The 25,043-nt window shown below is 35.5% G+C and overlaps 1 protein-coding gene across 1 annotated transcript in view; it reads right to left on the reverse strand.

Annotated features, from left to right (window-relative positions):
• The window catches only part of Gcat (Glycine C-acetyltransferase), a 443,581-nt gene that overhangs the window by 201,360 nt on the left and 217,178 nt on the right, over positions 1-25,043 (reverse strand). The gene's annotated exons all lie outside the window — the stretch shown is intronic.

Here is a 25,043-nt window from a genome sequence, read left to right on the forward strand (position 1 = left end):
ACATTCTTGGAATTGTTAGACCATCATTTTTATTCAGATTCGGATCATGTTTGAGCATTTCACATGCTTCCTTGAATTTCCGCACGAACCAGGTTTTGGTGCGGTGTAGGGACTTGGTACCTTTCCAGTCAATTATGTGGTATGTTTGGAGTGCATGGTCAGAAAGGATAGTTTTTCCAAAATGGAGGTATTTTATATTTTATGTGACATTTGTGTTCATCTTTTCTGATTGGGATGGTTCGCCCTGTTTCCCCTATGTATGGTATGTTACATGTGCAATCTATTTTGTAAACCCCTGGGTGGGCTAAGTGTGGCAGAGGATCCTTGGAAGAACTGAGTAGGTGTCTTAATTTTGTCGGGGGTTTAAAGGTGGTTTTGATGTTGTATTTGTGTAGTGTTCTGTCTATTTTTTCTGAAATGCCTCTTTCTGAAAGCAATAGCATTCTTGAAATCTTTTTTGTTATTAGTGGTATCTTTGTGGAGGATCTTGTGAATGGTTTTTTATACTGTATCCAATTTTTATAAAGGTATGTTTGATGGTCTCATATTCATGGTCAAGAGCTTGTTCATTTGAACAAATGGTTTGAGCTCTGTGTTTAAGGGTGCTTATGACCCCTAGTTTTTGTGTTGGGTGGTGATAAGAAGTTTTGTGTATGTACTGGCCTGTGTGTGTGTAGGTTTGCGGTAAACTGAGAAGGAGAGACAGCCTGAAGGAAGACGTGTGACAAGTGTGTCTAGGAACAGAAGAGAGTTGTTTTTTTCAATTTCAATGGTGAATTGGATGCGTTTGTATTGTTTGTTCAGGTGGCTAAGGAATGAATCTAGTGCTTGGCGGCCGTGGGGCCAAATGGCGAAAATATCGTCGACGTATCTGAGCCAAATTTTGGGCTTTAGGCACACCGATTCTAGAGCTCGTTGCTCAAAATCTTACAAAAGTTAGCTATTGGGGGGAGAGTGGAGAGCCCATGGCGGTACGTACCCTCTTTTTGAAGATAAAAATTGTTTTGCCACACGAAGTATCTGGAGGGGAGTACGTGGGCAAAGAGGGCCGTGATGTTGTGTGGAAATATGTTCTGTAAGAGTAGGATAGTATCATTGATTGGGACATTGGTGAAAAGGGAAGTTATGTCAAAGCTGACTAATAGATCTTGGTCATTGAGTGTAATATTTTTAATTTTGTTTATGAATTGTTGTGTATTTTTTTATGTAGGAAGGGGAATGACCAACCAATGAGTGTGGCCGCTAATTTTTTGGCTAAGTAGTAATTCGGACTGTCAATTCCTTCCACAATTGGACGTAATGGCGTATCTGTTTTGTGTGCTTTTGGCAGGCCATAAATTCTGGGTGCACGGGCATACTGCGGTATTAATTTTTTGATTGTTTCTTCAGGCCACGTGTTAACTGATTTAAGTAGTTTTCTTTTTGTTACGTTGCGTAGGGTTGTAATTTATCATTTGGTAGGTGTTGTGGTCTGATACCAAATGGTTCATTTTTTCAATGTAGGTTGTCCAATTTAAAACAACAGTGGCATTCCCTTTATCGGCTTTAGCGATAATAATGTCACGGTTATTTTTTTAGGGATTTGAGGGCCAGTTTATCCGCTTTGTTTAGGTTGCTGCTTAATTTTTTGGTCGAATTTAGTAAACAGGCAGTTTCCATTTGTAATTTGTCAGCTACATTGGCGGAGAGGGATCTTAAACCTCTCTTGATATGATATATTATATGTAGTTTATTTACTGACCTCGGAGAAACGGCGTAATTTAAACCTTTCTCAAGTAGCGAGAGTTCACCTTGTGTAAGGTTGTAATCCGATTGGTTGATAACCAGACAGCGGTCCAATGGTGGTTGGTTGCTCCTAACTGTGTTGTTGGGTGATTGGCTGCTCCTTCCATTATGGCGTCGGAATTGTCTTGTGCTTTCCAGTAGTTTTAATGCTTGAAACTTTCTTATTAATTGTTCTTTGTTTTTGAGTTGTATGTGCTTGGCCGAGTCGTCTGTGATCCTGTCTAGAATATTCCAAATTTCCTGATTAACGTAACTGAATAGCTCAAATTTCAGTTGTAAAACTTTGGCCTGGGTCGATTTCTTCTTTAGTTTAATGCAGTTCGGTATAAAGTTGCTGTCTCTATTGTTTCAAACGATGTAGAGAAAGAATAAATTTGCATCAGCTAAAGCGCTCCGTATCTATGCCAGGCTAGAAAAACCTTTGTTAAGAGAACAAATTCACGAGACACGAAAGAACTTAGCATCGACCCAGGCCAAAGCGTTACAACTGAAATTTGAGCTATCCAGTTACGTTAATCAGGAAATTTGGAATATTCTAGACAGGATCACAGCCGACTCGACCAAGCACCTACTAATCAAAAACAAAGAACAATTAATAACAAAGTTTCAAGCATTGAAACTACAGGAAAGCACAAGACAATTCCGACGCCATAACGGAAGGAGCAGCCAATCACCCAACAACACAGTTAGGAGCAACCAACCACCATTGGACCACTGTCTGGTTATCAACCAATCGGATTACAACCTCACACAAGGTGAACTCTCGCTACTTGAGAAAGGTTTAAATTACGCCGTTTCTCCGAGGTCAGTAAATAAACTAGATATAATATATCATATCGAGAGAGGTTTAAGATCACTTCCCACCAATGTAGCTGACAAAATACGAATGGAAACTGCCTGTTTACTAAATTCAACCAAAAAATTAAGCAGCAACCTAAACAAAGTGGATAAACTGGCCCTCAAATCCCTAAAAAATAACCATGACATTATTATCACTAAAGCCGATAAAGGTAATGCCACTGTTGTTTTAAATTGGACAACCTACATTGAAAAAATGAACCATTTTGTATCGGACCACAACACCTACCAAATGGTAAATTACAACCCCACGCAACGTAACAAAAAGAAAACTACTGAACTACTTAAATCAGTTAACACGTGGCCTGAAGAAACAATCAAAAAATTAATACCGCAGTATGCCTTGCGCACCCAGAATTTATGGCCTGCCAAAAGTACACAAAACAGACATGCCATTACGTCCAATTGCGGAAGGAATTGACAGCCCGAATTACTACTTAGCCAAAAAATTAGCAGCCACACTCAAGGAATTGGTTGGTCATTCCCCTTCCTACATAAAAAATACACAACAATTCATAAACAAAATTAAAAATATTACACTCAATGACCAAGATCTATTAGTCAGCTTTGACATAACTTCCCATTTTCACCAATGTCCCAATCAATGATACTATCCTACTCTTATAGAACATATTTCCACACGACATCACGGCCCTCTTTGCCCACGTACTCCGCTCCGGATACTTCGTGTGGCAAAACAATTTTTACCTTCAAAAAGAGGGTACCGCCATGGGCTCTCCACTCCCCCCCCCAATAGCGAACTTTTACATGGAAGATTTTAAGCAACGAGCTCTAGAATCGGTGTGCCTAAAGCCCAAAATTTGGCTCAGATACGTAGACGATATTTTCGCCATTTGGCCCCATGGCCACCAAGCACTAGATTCATTCCTTAGACACCTGAACAAACAACACAAACGCATCCAATTCACCACTGAAATTGAAAAAACAACTCTGTTCCTAGACACACTTGTCACACGTCTTCCTTCAGGCTGTCTCTCCTTCTCAGTTTACCGCAAACCTACACACACAGGCCAGTACATACACAAAACTTCTTATCACCACCCAACACAAAAACTAGGGGTCATAAGCACCCTTAAACACAGAGCTCAAACCATTTGTTCAAATGAACAAGCTCTTGACCATGAATATGAGACCATCAAACATACCTTTATAAAAAATGGATACAGTATAAAAACCATTCACAAGATCCTCCACAAAGATACCACTAATAACAAAAAAGATTTCAAGAATGCTATTGCTATACCATATGTTAGAGGCATTTCAGAAAAAATAGACAGAACACTACACAAATACAACATCAAAACCACCTTTAAACCCCCGACGAAATTAAGACACCTACTCAGTTCTTCCAAGGATCCCCTGCCACACTTAGCCCACCCAGGGGTTTACAAAATAGATTGCACATGTAACATACCATACATAGGGGAAACAGGGTGAACCATCCCAATTAGAAAGGATGAACACAAACGTCACATAAAATATCACCATTTTGGAAAAACCAGCCTTTCTGACCACACACTCCAAACATACCACAGAATTGACTGGAAAGGTACCAACTCCCTACACCGCACCAAAACCTGGTTCGTGCGGAAATTCAAGGAAGCATGTGAAATGCTCAAACATGATCCGAATCTGAATAAAAATGATGGTCTAACAATTCCAAGAATGTGGAGGACCCATCTACAACCTTCATAGCAACCACGAAGAAAAATCTCAATACAAGATCTAGTGAAGTGTTTTTTTTTTTTTTTCTCTTGAACATTCAATAGCAACCTGTACTGTACAAATTCAGAAGATAATCATAATATAACTATATAATTCCAGAAGAATCCTAGTACGTGAGGACTTTAGCAGAGTTTATTGTAGTTTTTATTTTATTTTATTATTTTTTTTTATTTATTTATTTTTTATTTTTTTTATTTTCCACTAGAGGGCAGGCTAAGAAAAAAGATTAGTTAACAACGTAGATGTAATTTACTTGTATAGAGTACAACAGCATGTAGCTTGTTCTTATACTTCTGAATGTATCCTTCTGAAGATGACCTGAATACAGGGGTCGAAACGTAAAGTTATTATTTTATTATTAATTAGTAAAATAATCTTTTCAACACATGTGTTTTGTGTCCCTAATTTAACAAATATGAATGCTGATCACCGTGTAACCTTAAAAGAAAGAAACAATATTATCACTGTGTGCAAGCTAAAGGTTAGCTAATTACAGAACCTTCTAGAAACCAAATATGGCATTATTTCAAGATACTTCAAGACTTCATTTGAATAGTCATGATGACCTCATACTCTAAATGAAACCACCACCAACATTTCAAAAACATCCATGCTATAATTTGGGATTGGAATGCTCAGCAGAGATATTATCCATTTGGGCAACAGAAACTGGAAAACTGGCAAAGTATTTACTTGCAAATTTTCTGTGCAAGAGACTTCTAGGATACAAGACTCTTAAACCATGGTCTCTTCAGTCCCATATTTTGAGGTAATTATCCCTTTCTTACCCCATAAATTTCCTTTTCTTCCTTTTATGTGTCTATGTCTCCACAGACTGAACATGTCTACATTCATAGCTTATATATTATTATTTGGGACCTCAATGGAGTCATCAGACTCATCATGGGAGCCTATCTTAAACAACACAAAGTCTATCATACCATTCCTTAAACTCATTCACTATTTGAGTTCTCACTATAGCAAGTAATGATTCCAAGGTCCAACTATGCACTGTACAAAAAGGCACTTCTAACCCTGTAACTCAATGCTTCTATTTGTAACTTCCAAGGAAAGCCTCTTATCCTCTCTCCTTTCCCTTGTTCCACCACACAAAAGAACTCCCAGTTTCAACCCTGTAACTACCTTGCAACAGTTTAAATGTCTCGATCATATAACCTCTTCTTCTTTTATTAACCAAATTCTGCAGTCTTCATATCCTGATCTATCCTCATAGCTAACACTGTAAAGTCCTGATATAATCCGTTGACTTGACTTTTGTTGACTTGACCTGTATTGTTCAACCTTTATATCAATGACATTGTCAATGGATTGCAAGGGGATATTCAGTTGTTTGCGGATGATGTGAAGCTGGGAAGGGTTATCAGTAATACTGCAGATGTGGTAACCTTGCAAGAGGATTTGAATAAACTAGACAGATGGGCAAATGAATGGGTTGAGTTCTTCCAGGCAAGCACTCTTCTAGCATTCTATCTTGCACTCCATAAATGACTGAATTACTATATATCACAGCTCTCAACTGCTCCATTCATTTCTTGCTCACCTGCATTCCTCACTCTCTCTCCTTGCATTCCCACTTACTTGCCTTCTCTTTCATCTCTATATCCTTAGCTCCTGCCTCTCTTTCTCTTTGCACTCCCACTTACTTGCCTTCCTGTCATCTCTCCATTCCTAGCTTCTGCATCATCCTGTTGTCTTCTCAATTCCCCTTGTCCTCTGGTACTCCCGCTCTCTCCATTATTCCTATAATCCTCTCACTCCCTCTCATTTATATATATATATATATATATATATATATATATATATATATATATAAGTAGGTAGTTCCCAATTTATGTAAATTCAACTTACAAAATTTCAGACTTATGCAAATTATTCCGAAAGGGCTATGAAAAATATTCGACTTATAAAAACTTTACTCACTGCACAGATCTTACTTCCATTGCCACCTAGCAATAGTCATTTACAAGGCAGACAGCCTGTGAGGTACTTGCATACAGCTTCCTTACCACTGGACGATGATGCATGGTGTATTTGCATTCATACGCTTTCATAACTTTTATTGTTTGTGTGCTGTGGCAGAGTAGCAGAGTACAGTCATGACTGAGAAAGGAAAAGAAGTGGAAAAAAGAGGGAACCCATGCATAAACACACTAAAATTGATCTAGAGATGAAAATAAAAATTATGAAGAGAAAGAATAATTATCTGGTACTTATAAAAATATTCTGTATTTGGTACACAATGCATACTGCTGCACATTTAGAAGTTTTCAAAGTTGATTTTTGTGTCACAGAAAGCGCTGAAAACATCTTCGCTATATTTCTATCCCCTTGATATTTCTGTAACATAATGATTCCATAATGCAATGCTTTTTTTTTTCCTGACAAAAAAGCCTGGATAACCCTAGTAAAGAAGTTTTTAATATCAATATGAAGATGGACAAAGCAGTTAGAGGAAAGCCTCAATGTCTTAAAAAGTCTGAAGAGAAATAGATGACACTTTTAGCCTTATTGCAAGCTTTATGAAGAGAGGAAAGTGGCCACTGTTCAATCATCTCTTGATAATTTCATATGGAAGATTGAATGACCAAATTCAATTTTTTTTCCCTATTTTCTTATACTATTTATACTTTTTTATATTATTTAGCATTAAAAATTACATATTGAAATCTAATTTGTACGTGCATCCTGTGAAAGAATCTAACATGGAAAAATCTTTAAAATATGCTAATACACTATGGCATACACAAACTCTAAACACAAAACATAAGAAACAGGGTGTAATTAAGAAGTGAGGAGATTAAATCTAACTTAAGTTATGTAAAATTTGCAGACGGTGACTTATGTAAGTCAGTGACTGACTTTACATTTCATTTTCATCTTCCTTTGCATCTTCAGGCCTATTATTGACTTCATACATAACTTCCAAGTCTCCAATGTTTTGATGCTGATATAAACACTGACATATAAGGAAGTCAGTTTGTCTCTTTACAAGGTGTTGATATAACCTCATCTGAACATTATTATGCATAAATCTGGTCTCCTAATTTCCAAGGTGATGTAAAAAAGAGTTTAATTGTTAAAGATGATATTGGGACTGTGAAATCAGTTTAGGGACAGATTGAGAATTTGTGGACTGCAGACACTAGCAAACAGGAGAAAAAGAGGGAGCTATTGATAGAGACCTACAAACTTCTGAAAGGGTCATACGTCTTCCTTCCAACAGGCTTGCCTTCACTGTTTACCATAAACCTACACATACTGTCCAATATACACACAAACTCGTACCACCACCACCACGACCACCCAACACAAAATCATGAGTGAGAGCTAGATTTTCCTCTCAGAGTAGTGCACGAACAGAATGGCTTACTTTAGACACAGTGAGTGCAGATAGTGTGAATTAATTCAAAAGAAGGTATGACTGGTGGTATGAGTGATGTGTCTTCCTTCGATGAGTCTCTGAAGGTATCTTGTAATAATAATTGTTCTCTTGAACTTACGACAGCAATATATTAATATCTCCTCTCTCAAGCTACTGACACCTATCTGTACAATCATCTCTCTCACATTTTCTTCATCCCTCTCTTGATGTACATTCATGACCTCAGTGACATCATGAATCTTTACTGTAGGAAAATATGCTTTTATTACTCATTCATTTAATACATTCCTAATCATCAAATCTACACATCACATATTTTTCACATCTGCTAATGTAACATTTCCTCCTCCCTTCCATGTACACTCTTTCCTAAATATTTTTCCATTTGCTCCACCTCTTGGCTGATCTGACAGTAGATTCTAAACAATCTTTACTGTTTCAACTTGTACTTTTTCCATTTTGCATTCTCTATCACCACCGATCTTTTACATTTCTTTCTTTCTTTCTTTCTTACCTTGTTTTTACCTCTTTGATCATAACTGTGCTTTATGATACAAACAACACCAGAAGATAAAATAAATAAATGAATTTATTGAACTTATTAATATTTTGCTGGTTTTTTAACAGCATTCAATTAGACTGTTGTAGAACAATTCAAATTGTAAGTGAATAAGAAGGAAGAAGGCAAGGCAAACTGTGATCTTAGAATAACTGTTTCTCAGATCTTTGGCAAATTAATGCAACCACACTTGTTGAGGTGAGGAGAGTGCTTCATAGGAAATGCTGGGTCTAAAAATAGTCTCTCAGACTACAAGAAAACCTAGCTTAATAAGATTAATTAATCCATCAATTAATGCATGCTAAGAGAAATCACATTAAGCGAATACAATAAACAATAGGAATAATTATAATTCATCCATCAGTTAGCATAAATTTGAAAACAATATACATATATATGCCATATTAGAGGATAAAATCATAAAAGTTATAAAAATCAATTGCTTAAATTTTTATTTAATGTCTCAGCATTTGATTGAGCTACTTTTTTTTTACAAAAAAAAATAAGTACAGATGTCTGAATAGTGCTCAACTTTTTCATCTTGTCATGCAATTTGCGATAGCTGGCGATTGCTATATCAAGATTTCGACAGACTTCGAAGCTTCATTTCATAACAGGATCACCATCAAACAAAATTTCCTTAGCATGCTCAATGTGAATGAAAATTAGCTCAAGTTCTTTTTTTGCAGTTAGCTTCTTGGTCATAACATTCTCTTCTTGTTTGCATTCCTTATCTTCTTCTTCATATGCACGCTGTTCTTCTAATTGAAGGAGATCATTCTCACTTAACTGTTCTGAATGGAAATCGAGCAAGTTTCTCACATTTTCATTATCTAGTTCATTTCCAATTGTGCTGATTTCTTCAATAATGTTATCAGCTGGGTTATTAAACCCATTTGCACCGTAAGGTAAGACTTTCTGCTACACAGCTCTCATATTGCTGGCAGTGACTTCCTCCCATGCTAAATGAATATTTTCTACTACTTGCTGATATTGTATTTTTTTCAAAACTTGGGTAAAGAAATTGCATTGCATTCTCTTTACTCGTTGCTTTAAGGGCCTGGGAAAAGGTTCTATGTAGGAAGTATGCTTTAAACAATGATATGACCCCTTGGTCCATTGGCTGAAGTAAAGAAGTTGTATTTTAGAGCAAAAAAAAACAATCTTCACATTTTCATTAAGATCAGCAAGCCCTCTAGGATGACCAGGAGCATTATCCAATAACAAAAGAGCTTTTAAAGGTAAGATAATTTTTTTTGCAGTAGTCTACAAGAAAAATTATAAGACAAAAAAACAGTTGAACTACTCCTCGAAAAGAGTTTTGGTCACCCAAGCCTTCTTATTTGATTTCCAAATGACTGGCAGTTGTTGTTGGTTACATCCTAACCAACAAATGATCATGGATTTTGCACACGATAAACAAAATAGGCTTGAGTTTAAAGTCGCCTTCTGCATTGCCTCCTAATAAAAGCATAAGACACTTTGTATCCTGGTTGTGATGCTTCAGTTTTAACTAGGAAGGTTTTTTGGCAAAAGAGACCAGTTTCGTTGATGCTGAATATTTGACGATCGGCATAATCATCATCGCTGCAGAATGGCGACAAAAAATTTTGTGTAACGTAAAATTTTGGATAACGTAAAAAAATTGCATTATCTGATTAATCACTCGCTTAAAGCGGAAAATTGTATCATTTCACTCAATCATGCTAATTGATTATCACACATAACAAATTCGTGTTAAGCGAGTTTTCCTGTATTTTTAGACAATATGGCTGCTTCTCTCATTTAATCCTGTTGGAAGGAATATTCAGAACACAGTCTGCCAGTCCTTACTTGTCATATGGACGACTGTGAATGCCATGTTCTTTAAGGCAGATGTTAACAGATTTACCACTCTGTCCAAAGCAGGACAAGCTGTAGGCACAAGAAACTTTATACACTTCAGGACATGAAAGAGGGTAAAGTTAATCTTTAGGAGAATGGATGAAGGCAGCTAGCTGAATGCGTGTTTTGAAAGTGGCATGGAGATATGTCTATATGTGTCATTTATAGCCTGTGTGCATAATAGGTGTTACCCTATTATGATGAGGGTACTGCGCTTCATGTACTAATGCATTTGAAACAAGAGGGAGGAGTTTTTGGCATTACCGAGACATGGCTGACATAGATGATACAGTTATTGGGAGAGAATGTAAGGGGCATGGTATTATCAGGAAGGATAGAGTGAATGGAATGAAGAGGTATCTGTTCAGAATGGACTGATGACAGGAATGAATTGTAGCCACAAAGTAAGGAATAAAAAATCATTAGCTTGCTATGAAAAAATTTTGCGTGACAAGAAAAAGACATTATACCGTCAGACGAATCTATTAGATTTTATGAAACCATTGACATCAAAATAACTTTCTTTTTTTTATGTACGACAAACCACAATTATGATTATATTTCTTAAAAAATATAGGTATTTTTGTAAACCTTTGTCCCAATTAACTAATATTTTGTATGTTTGTATATATAAATTACATGCAAAATTATACCCTGAGTTACGCGCTTTTTGTTGGTCTCACCTACCGCATAACTTCGGGGTATGACTGTACTGAAGTTGGTTAGATCAAAATTTAGAAATGGATAGATAGCAACAAAATAGTGTATAGAGGGCAGCATGGTTTTATGAAGATGGTTTTGTACTGAAGTCATGCCTAACAGCCAAGTTGAATAGAAAGAATGGCTACAAAATAATGCTGTTGGACTCTATAAAGACACCTGACAGGAGAGGGCAATGAACTCTGTTACATAAATTGGAGCATACAGGTCTGGATATGAAGTTAGTGATGCAGATATAAGAGAGTAGGTGTAGATAAGAGAGAGTAATTTATGAGGAATAGAGTTCAGGAGAAGGCATGTGACTATTGGTGTGCCACAGGCATTCAGGCCACTGCTATTTAACTTGTATATTACAAAGGGGAAATATTCAGTTGTTTGCTGAATATTTAGGGTAGAGCAACAGTTAATAAAGATGATGTAGGAATCTTGCAGGATGATTTAAACAGACTGGCAAAGTATAATGTTATGACAATGTGGCAAAGTATAAAGTATGATAATATGGCATAGTATGAGGTCATACAATGTCGAATGAAAAGATTATCAGCTGTGTACTGCATCTGCATTGATGGTACTGGGCTGCAGGAAATCAATGAAGCTAAAATTCAGAAAGGATATTGCAAAAGTGATTAAAATAGTTCACTGGATTACCTCTCCATTACTATACTGACAAGCAGAAATAATGAAGTTATATGTTTTTATGAGACTTTGTTTCCCTTCACTGGAATCCTCACCTTGACGTTGTGAAGGGGCTTGCATGTTTCGATGATATATTGAGCTATTCCAGCGGTAGTGTATTCTACCAGCAAGGCTTCCCAAGCCAGACAAGTCGATATCCAGGAACCAGACTAAGAGGGATTCTGACTGGGTGCATGGTACTGCAGAGAAGCAGCTTCCCAACATCATATGCTATCATTGGAATATAGACAGCTGACTATAGAGCTTATTTACTTGGTCACTTGAACATATACTGAGGCAGAGCAGTGTAGACTGGGTAGAAACCGAGGCAAGGCTACTTATCCTTTTGGACGGCAAAAGTGATAATATCAATGATTGTGTTCCACAGCTCTAGTTAGATGGGCTACTGCCAATCCTCTCCTAAGATGATTAGTCATTGTGGGAGAAAATATGATCCCCCTCCTATTAAAACCGTAATATACTAAATACTGGACATACCACTCCAAAACAAAATAATAAAAGCAAGTGTAAGAAAACTTATCTCATTATTGCAATATACAATGTAAGAACGTTAGCAGATGATGTAGAAAGTTTTTCACCTTGGGTGTACCTATACGTTAAAGATACCAAGAAATTTTATAAACTTGGTTTTAATAATTTTTTCCCAAGTAAGCAAACAAGAAAGTAAGCTAAGTTTGCACTTGAAGTATTTTCAGATCTGAGGAAACTCATGGTAAAGGTGGCATAAGCTCTGATCACTTGCCTAAGTATCCCATAATACAAAGCACATATCCTTATGGACATGAATAATGCTATTATGGGAAAGGTCACTACCCAGACCGGTTTCAACCTTTATTGAGGTCTCGTCAGTGGGAGCCAAACATACATAGCCTTACACATGTCCATAAGGATATGTGCTTTGTTTTATGAGATACTTAGGCAAGTGACCAGAACTTATGCCACCTTTACCACGAGTTTCCTCAGATCTGAAAATACTTCAGGGTGAAACTTAGCATACTTGCTTGATTGCTTACTTGGGAAAAAAGGATTAAAACCAAGTTTATAAAATTTCTTGGTATCTTTAACGTATAACCCAAGGTAAAAAACTTTCTATATCTTTCTCTCATCTAGAGATTTTTATTTAATAAGGTCAAAGCACCTTGTGGCAACTCGTATAGGTAAATAAAAGTTCGGCATTACTTCAACCTTGGTATCACCACCTTTGAGTCTGGATCCCACTGATGTGCTTTTGTGCAGAAGAGGTTGCTTTCCCTGAGATGTGAGAGGCTCAGCTTGGGGATGGGTTTTTGTCTATCTCTGAGTGGGGCCACCACTGAGATTATGGCTCTGCTTGGTGGTGGAGTGAGCCTGTCACTGAGTGGAGCCACTGCTGAGTTGGATGGTCCTTCTGTCACTCATAGGGAGTTGTCTGGGGGACAGAATAATGTTTAGAGAGGTCTTCACTCAAACAGCACCTCGATAAAGGTCGAAACCGGTCTGGGTAGTGACCCTTCCCATAATACATAGCATTATAGATGTCCATAAGGATATGTGCTGTGTATTATGGGATACTTAGGCAAGTGATCAGAGCTTATGCCACCTTTGCCACGAGTTGCCTCAGACATGAAAATACTTCAGGTGCAAAATTAGTTACTTGCTTGTTTGCTTACTTGGGAAAAAAGGATTAAAACCAAGTTTATAAAATTTCTTGGTATCTTTAACATTAGCAGATGATGAAAAGACAGCAGAACTCAAATATGAAATAAGCTAAATGAAATGGGATATAATACGACTAAGTCAAATTGAAAAGAAAATTAGAAGAATGCATCGTCGTCATCATCGTCCGGTAGCATCCTCTAGCAAGAGGGTTACAGCAGATGAGTAGCTCTTGTCCATTTCTCTGTCTGTCGCTTCCATCATTCTTAAACCAGTCCATTCCACGATGTCATTAAACCACTCTCTAGTTGGTCTTCCATGTCTTCTCTTCCCCTCAACTTTCGCTTGTAATATAGTTCTTGTCAGGTGTCCTGAAGAACCTCTCAGAAGATGTCCTGCAAATCTGGTCTTTCTTTGCATAATATTCTTTAGCAGTGTTCTTTCCATCTCAACTCATCTTAAAACTTCTGGATTTGATATTCTTTCAGTATAGCTAATCTTTTCCATCTTTCTATAACACCACATTTCCAATGCATTAATTCTTTCCATATCTCTCTTTCTGAGTGTCCATGACTCACTTCCATAACTTGCAATACTCCAAACTGTTGCTTTAACTATTCCAATTCTAATGCCTATTTTAGTGTTCTTGTTTATTAAAATTCTCTTCATTTCCATAAATGCTGATTTAGCGTTGCCAATTCTATTTCTAATGTCCAACTCTGAAGTTCCTTTCTCTGAGATCCAGCTACCTAAATATTGAAATCTTTCACACTTCTAAAATCTTTCCTCCACATCTTATTTTTACATTATCTCCTATTATTCTATTATTATTATCTTGGTCTTTTTTGTGTTAATTCTTAGTCCATACTCTTTACAAGAGTTTTCAATTCTTTGAATAATTTGTTGTAACCCATTTTCACTTTCTGCCATCACCACTACATCATCCGCATATCTTAAGTTATTAATGATTCTTCCGTTTATTTTTATTCCTTCTTCTACATCCTCAAGTGCCTCTCTAAACATTTGTTCACTATACAAGTTAAACAATAATGGTGATAACTTGCATCCTTGTCTGACTCCTCTCTCCACTGGGAATTCTCCTGTTTCCTCTCCATTTACATATACTGACGGTATTTGTGACCAATATAATCTCTTTAAAATTTCCAAGTCATAAGAGTCAATATCGGTATTTTCTAGAATGTCAAAAAGCCTTTCATGTTTCACTGTATCAAATGCCTTTTCAAAATCTAGAAATCCCCAAAACAACTTTCCACCATGGTTTAGTGTTTTCTCCCCAATAATTCTTAGACAAGTTATAGCCTCTCTAGTTCCTCTGTTGGTTCTGAATCCAAACTGTTCCTCATTCATTTCTTTTTCTATTTTATTCCTAATTCTCTCTAAAATTATTTGCACCAGAATTTTTGCTGTGTGAGTTATAAAACTCATCGTTCTAAAATTGTTACAGTCTAAAACTCCCATCTTTTTTGGAATGGGGATAAAAATTGATCTTCTATACTCCTCTAGTAATTCTTGTCCTTCATAAATTCCGTTAATAATTTGCCATAACACTTCCATACCTTTTTCACCTATATTCTTTATAAGTTCTATCTGTATACCATCTATTACAGGCGATTTTCCTTCTTTCATCTTTTGAATTGCTAGATTCAATTCCTCCCTCATGAATGCATAACACTAAAATTGGGAAATGTACTTTACTGGAAAGGACCAGATGATATCAAGAACAGAAAAGTGGGTTTTCTCATAAACAAAATTGTAGTAAACAAGTTTTCTAAATATGCAGGAATATCAGATCAAGTAACATATCATAGTACAAACATCATAACAGAAAAGAATTAAAATAATACAAATATATGCACCAACCAGCAGTTATGAAGAAGTAGAAGGATTCTATGACACAATGTCCAATACAAGGTTTCACAGTGTTGGGAGATTTTAATGCAACACTGGGAAAAAATAAAAATGAACTTCAAAAGTTTATAGGAAAAAAACGGCATAGGAGAATGAAATAAGAGAGGAAATATAAGGCTGAACTTCATTGTGAAAAACCATTGAATGCTCTGAACACATTTTACAAGAATTTAGTTAAATATCAAATCAAAAATGGATATAGATTAGTCTAAATGGACAAACAGAAAGTGAAATAGATTGTATTTTATCATTTCATGTAAGAATATTTAAAGATGTTTTGGTTATCAATTAAATAGGCATAGGAAGTGACCACAGAATTGGAGGGAAAAATAACAACAGAAGGAAAAAATTACAGAATGAAACAGAATAAAACAAAATATGTAAAGATAAATGATGACACATTAGTAGCCAACAAAAATTATATCAAGAAATAGCAAAAAAAAATTATATTATCAAAGAAATAGCATGAATGAAAACAGAAATACACAAATGGATAATATACAGGAAAGTCTAAATCTAATCATCATCACAGAAGGAATACATAAGATTGGAAAAAAAAAAAAAAAAAAGGTTAAAAATAAAAACAGAGAAAAAAAAATATGTAGAAGGAAAAAGAAACACGGTACGCCTTACAGAAATAAATAAAACAACCAAAAAAAGAAAAGAAAAGATAAAATGATACAAGAAACAATAGATAACAAGAAAAATATAAAAGTACAATTGACCCTTGAATAATGCAGGGGTTAGTGGTGCCTACCCCACCACATTGATTGAAAATCTGCATATAACTTTTGACTCCCCAAACACTTAACTACTAATACCTACTGTTGATTGGAAAAGAAAATACATTTATAATACTGTACTGTATTTATCAATAAGTTCATGTCATCTGTTTACAAGATGAATCGTATGTCTGTCAGTACCTACATCAGTATTGTTTTATATGATACAAAACACTCTGTAGATGTTATACATATTACTAACACTAGACATTAAAAATGCATAGATAATATGAAAAAGAAATTATTCATATTTATTTAAAGATATAATGATTCATGCATTGATAATGAAGCAGCAGCAATATCACTGCTTTGCAGTAGCCTAGTCTATGCACTAATGAATGAATTGTTATAATTTTTATTTTATGTAAATTAGTTCATTTAAGTAATTAATAACAGTTATTTTATGCAGTTATGATTTAATAATACATCTTTAAGTTTCTTTACATTTCTCTCGATTGCGAATGGCTATGCACGGTCTGTTAGTGTTTGTGTGCATAACTTTTGATAAATTTTAACTTTTTTATAGTAGATTTATGTATATTTTACGGTAATAAACACGTATATGTGGACCCACATAGTTCAAACCCACATTCTTCAAGGGTCAACTGCTATGAAACAATCTCACACTAGAAAAAAAAAATACTATTATTAGATGAAAATGGACAAGATATCAAAAGATAAAAAAGGGCACTAGAAAGGGCTGGACAAGAGTTCTCAGAATTGTATAACACCACAAGCACTTTGAAGCCAGAAGAACATGTATATAAGAAAGTATTCCAGAAATGCAAAATTTTGAAATTGCAACGAAAGATATGAAAATCATAAAATGCCATATGATGGAATTACACTAAAAATGGTGAAAGCAGCAGGAGAAATATTAACAGAAGAACTAAAAAATCTATTTAATAAATGCCTAAAACAGAAAAAATATACCAAACAGCTGGAATAATGCTATTCTGATACTCTTGTTCAGAAGAAACGATAGAAAATTACAGACCCATAAGCTTGCAGTTACAAGTACATAAACTATTATATTTATAAAAATAATAACAAACAGAATCACAAGATTATTGGATGAAACTGAATCTAATGAACAAGTTGGATTCAGAAAGGGATTTTAGCACAATCAATCAATCATAGCTAAGAGAAAAATGCAGAGAATACAACTAATTTGTGTACCTAAGTTTTCTTCTTCTTCTTCTTTGGTGCATCAATATGAAAATTATATACAGCTAAATAAACAAAATATATGAAAAAGCAACTGCTAATATTATCCTTATAAATGAACACAACAGCTCATTTCAAATAAATAAAGGAATATGCCAAGGACATATACTATTTCACCCAAATTATTCAACATTAATATTAATGTTAAAAAATCTAAATTATTTATGATATGCTGATGATGTATAACAAACAACACATGAGAACTAGAAATCTAAATGAACTAAACACAGTCTCATATAAAGTAGGATTAAACATAAACTATGAAAAAACTAAAAGGGTGACAAACAAAGGAAACCAAATAGCAGAAGACAATAACAAAATAGAGCAAATACAAGAATATGTATACCTTGGTAGAACCTTTCCATGAGAAAAAAGAAGCATTTATGAAGAAATAAAAACAAGAATTCAGCTAGGCTGGATTGCTTTTGGTTTTCAACTTAAAAAAATTCTGTGCAGTAAAATAAAACTAGAAAATAGAGTCAAACTTTTCAGCCAATTCATTACCCTAATTATGACACATGAATCAGAGACATGGCCAATAACCAAACAAATACTGGAGAGAATAAGGAAAACTGAGTGCAGAATGGAGAGATTCATGATAAACATCGAACTGCAAAACATCAAAAAAAAACAAAAGTGTTGGGCATAAGGAAAGAAATTTTAAAATTAAAATGGAGATAGGCAGGACATACTGTACAGATGAACAGTGATAGATGGACAATCACTCAGTGCCATCCATATGAAGGGAGACGAATGCCTGGATGACCAGAGAGAAGATGGAAGGATGACCTAGTGGAGATGGCTGGAGAATGTTGGCATCAGGAAGTATTCAACAGAGAAAGAAGGAGGCAAATGGAGGAGGCCTAAAACCATAAATGGTTATAAAAAAGCTAGAAGAAAAAGAAGACGAAGGCTTTGATGTGGTCCCATTTGACAATTTTGCACAAATCTAATGACCTGGATCTGTTAGAGATGTGAAAGATCCAGAGAGAGAGAGATGATAGAAACATAAAAGTTACATAACACATTCATGCCGAGCCATGTTTCACAAGTATGCTGCATCTGGTAGGACCTTGCTTGATTATGCAATTTGCCAATGTATATGCCACACAAATTTCAAGTTCTTTGGTAGAATTTTCATTTAAAACAAAAGTTTGTGAATTGTCATCATGATATAGACAATATCTCAAAAGTAATGTTTTATTTTTGAGTATGTATACTCGAAATAAATGTCACACACACACACACACATATATATATATCAGGGACAAATATTCTGGGTGTGCTAGGTGTGTGGTGCACCCCTAGGAAATAGCAACATCATCGGCATTACATTTTTGATAAAATAAAGAGCCAAAAGGCTTCATAGATTTTTGCATTTATTCCTGTTAAAGACTCCCCTAACTGTTTCCTGGCTTCATGTGATTCCTAAAATTAAACAAAATATACTAATGCTTAATGAAGAAGACACTTTTCAGCATGTAAACATTGCATCACATTTGCTTTAATAGCATGAGTGTGCGGTCACAAATACAGATACCTTTGAGCCCAGCGTGTCAAATTCATAGCATTCTAGTGTTTTTAAATGGCCCAGAAGGCAAGGCAGGGTGGGCACTGAGACAATAGCACCCAAAAGTCAACAGTCGTTGTGACTGATGCAAACCAATTGAATGCTGTCATTTGTCACGAGTTGCTGTTTTTGTTTTCTGAGTTCTGTTTGTTTTACGTGCGCAAAGTGTGAACTTTTGTATTTATGACACTAACATAGACAAATGGGGTGCTTAAGGGTCCAAGCTGTATAACTGAGAGACCTCCACATATCCTTTAAAGGAATGCGGAGAACCGACCAGGGCTTCTGACCTAATGTCCAATCCTCACCTTCTCGTGGTGCACCCTGTTGGGTATCTACTTGGATACTGAACGGACGAGGATGGGCTGGCAATTTGGGATTTAGCCGACCAAATTGTATTCTTATTGGTTAAACCAAAATAAAAAAAATGATGGTACAACATGACAAAATTTCATGCCGGCTGGGGCGTCACCCAGTTAAACAAGGCCCCTGTTGCTTTCGCCAGGGAAACAGGGCAAACAGCGAAAAGTCAGCTACTGGAACAAATATGAAAACAAACCCCAACTCAACATCACCAGAGTTAAAGATCGGTACTATCAACATAAGAAGCCTGAATGGCAAAGAAATGGAGTTGGCTGAGGAATTAGATAAGTACCAGATCGACATAATAGGGGTGACTGAAACAAAAAAGACCAAAACTGGTGAGATCTTTCTGAGCAATAAATACAAAATGTTATATTCAGGCAATGACAATCAAGGAAAAGAAGGAGTAGCCATAGTATTTAACACTAAATACGAGGCTAATCTTCTTGAATGGCAGTCAGTCTCAAGTAGAGTAATGTGGGCAAATATGAGCATGGGGAACTGGACAATGAGACTTATTTGTGCCTTGGTCCCACAGAAGGTTCTACTAAGGTAGAAGTGGAGGACTTTTTTGAGGCTTTAGAAAAAGCAACTGACACAATGAAAAATGAAAAGTTGGTCCTTGTTGGGGATCTAAATAGCAGAGTAGGAAATGGTTGAGACATACAAAAATATTTTGGGAAAATTTGGAGAAAAGAGCAAAGCTAATAATAATGGCAAATATCTGTTGGATTTCTGCTCAGGACATGGACTGGTTATTACTAACACCATGTTCCAACATAAAAATGTGCACAAATTCACATGGAGAGAAGAGGCTAGGAATAAGAAAAGTCTCATTGACTATGTTATTGTTGATAGTGATGTTTTCTCCTTGGTGCAGGACATGAGAGTGTACAGAGGATTTGAAATTGGAAGTGATCACTATTTAGTCTTGAGCAGGATAAAATTGAATTTCATATTGAAAAGAATAACATGTAAGAAAATTTTAAAGCGAATAAAAGTTGAGCAGCTCTCAGATATGAACTGTAGACTAAAATACACAAAGATTATTGAAGAAAAAATGAAAGAGTTTGAGTACAGGAATCAAACCTTGGAGATTCAGTGGCAAACTCTGAAGAAAACATTGATTGATTCTGCCAGAGAGGCATGTAGTGAGGTTGTCTGTAAGGATAAAAAAATCAGAACTCCCTGGTGGACACAGGAAGTTAAAGAGGCAGTGAAGGAAAAGAAGAAAGAATACCAAAAGTTCCTGTCAAATAAGTCAGCTTGTGCTCTTAGAGAATATAGAGACAAATGCAAGAATGCTAAACACTGTGTAAAACTAGCTAAACAAAAGTCATGGGAGGACTTTGGCAAGAATATAGAAAATAAATATCAAGAAGGTGGCAAAATATTCTGGAGGTTGTTGAAGAAGCTTAAGAATGGAGGAAAGAGTGCCGTAAAAGGAATTAGAGATGATAAAGGTGAAATGAAAACGGGAGAAAAAGATATCCTTGAAGTATGGAGTAATTACTTTGAAAAACTGCTAAATGAAATACGCAGTGATGATAGCACAATGGTAAAAAACACTGACCAAGCATGCAGTCAGGAATACATATCCATACTTGAAGTAGAAAAAGCCATCAAAGGCTTGAAATGTGGAAATGCAGTGGGAGTAGATGATATTCGACCAGAAATTCTGAAGTATGGTGGTATAAGAGTCTTACAGTGGCTGCACTGCATAGTTCAGAAAGCCTGGACAGAGGGACGAATTCCTGATGATTGGAGTAGAGCTCTCATAGCACCCATATATAAAAAGGGAAATAAAACTGCATGTGAGAATTACAGAGGTATTTCCCTACTGAGTGTTCCTGGCAAGATCTATGCAAGTATACTTGAGAAACGGTTGAGAAGAATTGTGGAAGAAAAGCTTGGTGAAGAACAAGCTGGATTCAGGCCAAATAGAGGCTGTCAGGATCAGATCTTCACTTTACGACAAATAGTCGAGAAAGAATGGGAATATAACAAAGATCTGTATTTAAGTTTTGTCGATTTGGAAAAGGCATATGACAAGGTGCCAATACAGAAGCTATTCAATACGCTGCAGTTATATGGTGTCGATGGGGCATTATATCAAGCAATACTTAGTCTTTATTTGAGTTGTAAGTCAGCAGTTAGAATTGAAGGAAGTACAGGAAGATGGTTTAATGTTAAATCTGGTATGAGACAAGGATGTACATTATCCCCTCTGTTATTCATTATCTATATGGATCACATTATGAAGTGGTATTAAACATGATATCAAAATTGGAGATGTTAATGTCAGCTCTTTGCTTTATGTGGATGATGTTATACTTCTAAATAAATCCGCTACAAGTCTGCAAGATTCTCTGACTAAATTGAATAGCTGTTGTAATAGATATGGTATGAAGGTCAGCAATAAAAAGACAAAGACAATGAAAATAGGCAGAATCATTGAAAATATCAACTGTGTTGTGAATGGAGAACCTGTGGAACAAGTAAAACATTTCAGCTATTTAGGCACGATTTTTACTGAAGATGGTAAATTAAATATAGAAATAGACAACAGAATCAGCAAAGCTGGTATGGTGGGAAGTCAATTGAATAAATTCATATGGAATAAGAGAGAAATTAGTCAGAACACTAAATTAGCTGTATACAAGACAGTGTTCAAACCAGTTTTAACTTATGGATTTGAGAGCTGGGTCAGAAGTAAAACACTTGACCAAAGACTAGAGACCGCAGATATGAGAGTCCTGAGAAAGATTATAGGCGTGAACAGATGGCATCAATGGCAATATCATATTAAAAATGAGGATATTAGGAAAGAACTTGACATTGTCAGCATCCAGGAATCCGTTAGCAGAGCTAATTTCAGGTGGTATGGTCACTTAAACAGAATGGGCGAGGAAAGATTAGCAAAACAAGTGTTCTCTGCCAGGTTGGCAGCAAAACGACCCAGAGGAAGACCAAGATATAGGTGGATTGATGCGGTACAAAGTGCTTTAGACGATAGAATATAAGAACTGATAATGTTGGAGTCTTGACAAGTAACAGACTGATTTGGAGGAAAATTGTAGATAGGAAATTAATAATGATGTAATTTTTTTCATGTAGTACTATCATATCCTGTACACCCCTTGAGGGTACATAGCAGGAATTTGATGATGATGATGATGATATAGACAAATTTTTAATATATATTTATAATTTCTATAAATAATTTACAAATTTTTTACCCATATTTATAATGGGAAACAGTGTTGATGATCAACTGAATTTCCCGTTTTCTGCCAGTGCTTTTGCAGATTTTATGATTATAGACAAATGAGGTTGAAACCTGTGTATAATAAGCAAGTAAAACAAGTTATTTCAAGTCCACGTGTTTTATGTTCTAGTTCATGCCAGAAAAATAATAATTTTCCAAGTGAATACTTTTTCAGATTTCTGTGCATATTATATGGCTGTATTTAAAAATCACATTTGCTCATATTATGTTATTTTTAAATACAGCCATATAATATGCACAGAAATCTGAAAAAGTAATCACTTGGAAAATTATTATTTTTCTGGCATGAACTAGAACATAAAACACGTGGACTTGAAATAACTTGTTTTACTTGCTTATTATATACAGGTTTCAACCTCATTTGTCTATAATCATAAAATCTGAAAAAGCACTGGCAGAAAACGGGAAATTCTGTTGATCATCAACACTGTTTCCCATTATAAATATGGACAAAAAATTTGTAAATTATTTATAGAAATTATAAATACATATTAAAAATTTGTTTATATTAGTGTCATAAATACAAAAGTTCACACTTTGCGCACGTAAAACAAACGGAACTCAGAAAACAGAAACAGCAACTCATGACAAATGACAACATTCAATATCAATAATTCAATATAAATATAAAATCTGTTTCACTCCGTCTTCATGAACATAGATGTGACATCTCCTACAGTAGAACACGAGCGAGCGCCCTTTCCAGTCATGTTCTCTTCTCCGCAAACGCTAACCTCGAAGAACAGCCACACCAAGTTGATTGGGACCACACAACCAATTTATATATATGCAAGGATGAATTTGAAAGATGAATTATAGAATCAAAAGAAATAGTTCTGGACCCTTCACACTTCAACAACAATCTAAGCTACAATTTGCCCGATTCCCATAGCGCAGTAATCCAATACTGGCGCTCTAAAATTAGCTGTCACACACATTCAACTCATGTCAACAGTAGCATGCGGTCACCTATTCAAACATGACTGTTACTATTCTGCTTCTTTTTATTAAGCTGGAAAGTCCATGTTTTTTACCTTGTTATTTTTATAAGTCTTATGTTATTTCTTACTCATCTGAAGAAGTCGGAACACCGATGAAACTAGTCGTGATTTATTAAAGGTTTTTGTTATACTTTCTCGGGTTCTAGTCAGTTAAATTTTAATTTTATATATATATATATATATATATATATATATATAACAGTTTTATGATTGTGTAATGAAATTTTAAAACTATCTTCACCTTTTGGACAGTAGAATGGAGTATGCAATGAGCTGCATTGCCTAGACAGATACTGGGTTTTTGCACTGCCAAATGTAGATAATCTTCATTATGGTTTCATTAATGGGAGTCAAATTATAGTTTTGTTTTCAACCATAAAGATGGCATCAGATACCTACGAGCATTGAACCCATGGTTGTTGTTGATTTCAAACATATTTTACTTAAGCATCTATTTCACTTGCAAAGTCTACAAGTGAAATATATTCATAACTAACCTACTTGCATATACAGAGAGAGAGAGAGATCAGAGCTAACTTCACATTAAGATGCTCTTTGTATTTCCTAATGCACAGGATTCATATGATGCCATCCATTATAGTACAAGTCAATTGCAATTCACTGATTGGAAGTATACAGATACTGAGAACTATACACACACACCCTACCCCACCACAATCCTATGTGAACAGACTCTGTCAAAGAAAAATTGGTTGCCTGTAATTTCAAGTTGCTCACTATGATATTATTTCTAATTAGCAATATTGTAATTGCTGCTCATTTAGAGAGGAATTTGCATTCTCAACTAAAACAACAGTATCCACCAGTATAGCAGTTTCTAAATGGTAGCCAATCTACTACTGACTCGGCACTTAACTCTCTCGCTAATTTTTTAAAATCTTTTTTAAGATGAAGTAAGTAAAAGAGTTGAGGAATAATTTGTAGAAATAGTGAATGATGTAATATGTAGGAGAATCTGCAGCAACTGATTCTCTTCTCTCTCTCCTTTACATCCCAACATGCTATTTTGATCTAATACAGAAATTGTTAGGGTACTCTGAAATTTGCAAACCTATTCAACCTCTGTATGTGAGAAAGAAATCCCCTCCAAATCATCTTCATTTTAGCCAATTAGACTAAATTTCTCAGGAAATCTTAAACAATGTAAACTTTCAACCAGTAGAGGTGTTGGTAGCAGACATGGTAGGATAAGTAGCAGAGGTGTTGGTAGCATTTACTCCAATCATTTTAGACCATTTGGGCTGTATTTCACAGAGGATCTTAAGCAATGTCAGGAACAGCCAGTGGTGAGCTATAAAGGGCTCGTGCGAGCCCTTTGTTAAATTTTTCTCAAATTTGCGAGCACCTTGTTCTTCTTGTTTACTTTTTTATTTTTTTTGAAGCATATTAAGCGATAAACTCATACGGTAACCTAACAAAAATTAGTCTATTCGGCAGTGTACATATTATTTGGAATTATTGTTTCGACTCTATGACGAATGAGCCCAAGTTTGAAAATAAAATAAGCACATGCGCCATATTTATCCTTCTCCCTTTTTTTTTTGCTCGACGATGCGAGCCCTTTGTTAAAATTTC

This window comes from Typopeltis vanoorti, chromosome 12 (assembly GCF_054136105.1).
Source record: "Typopeltis vanoorti isolate ZY-2024b chromosome 12, IOZ_Tvanoo_1.0, whole genome shotgun sequence".
NCBI lineage: Eukaryota > Metazoa > Arthropoda > Arachnida > Uropygi > Thelyphonidae > Typopeltis > Typopeltis vanoorti.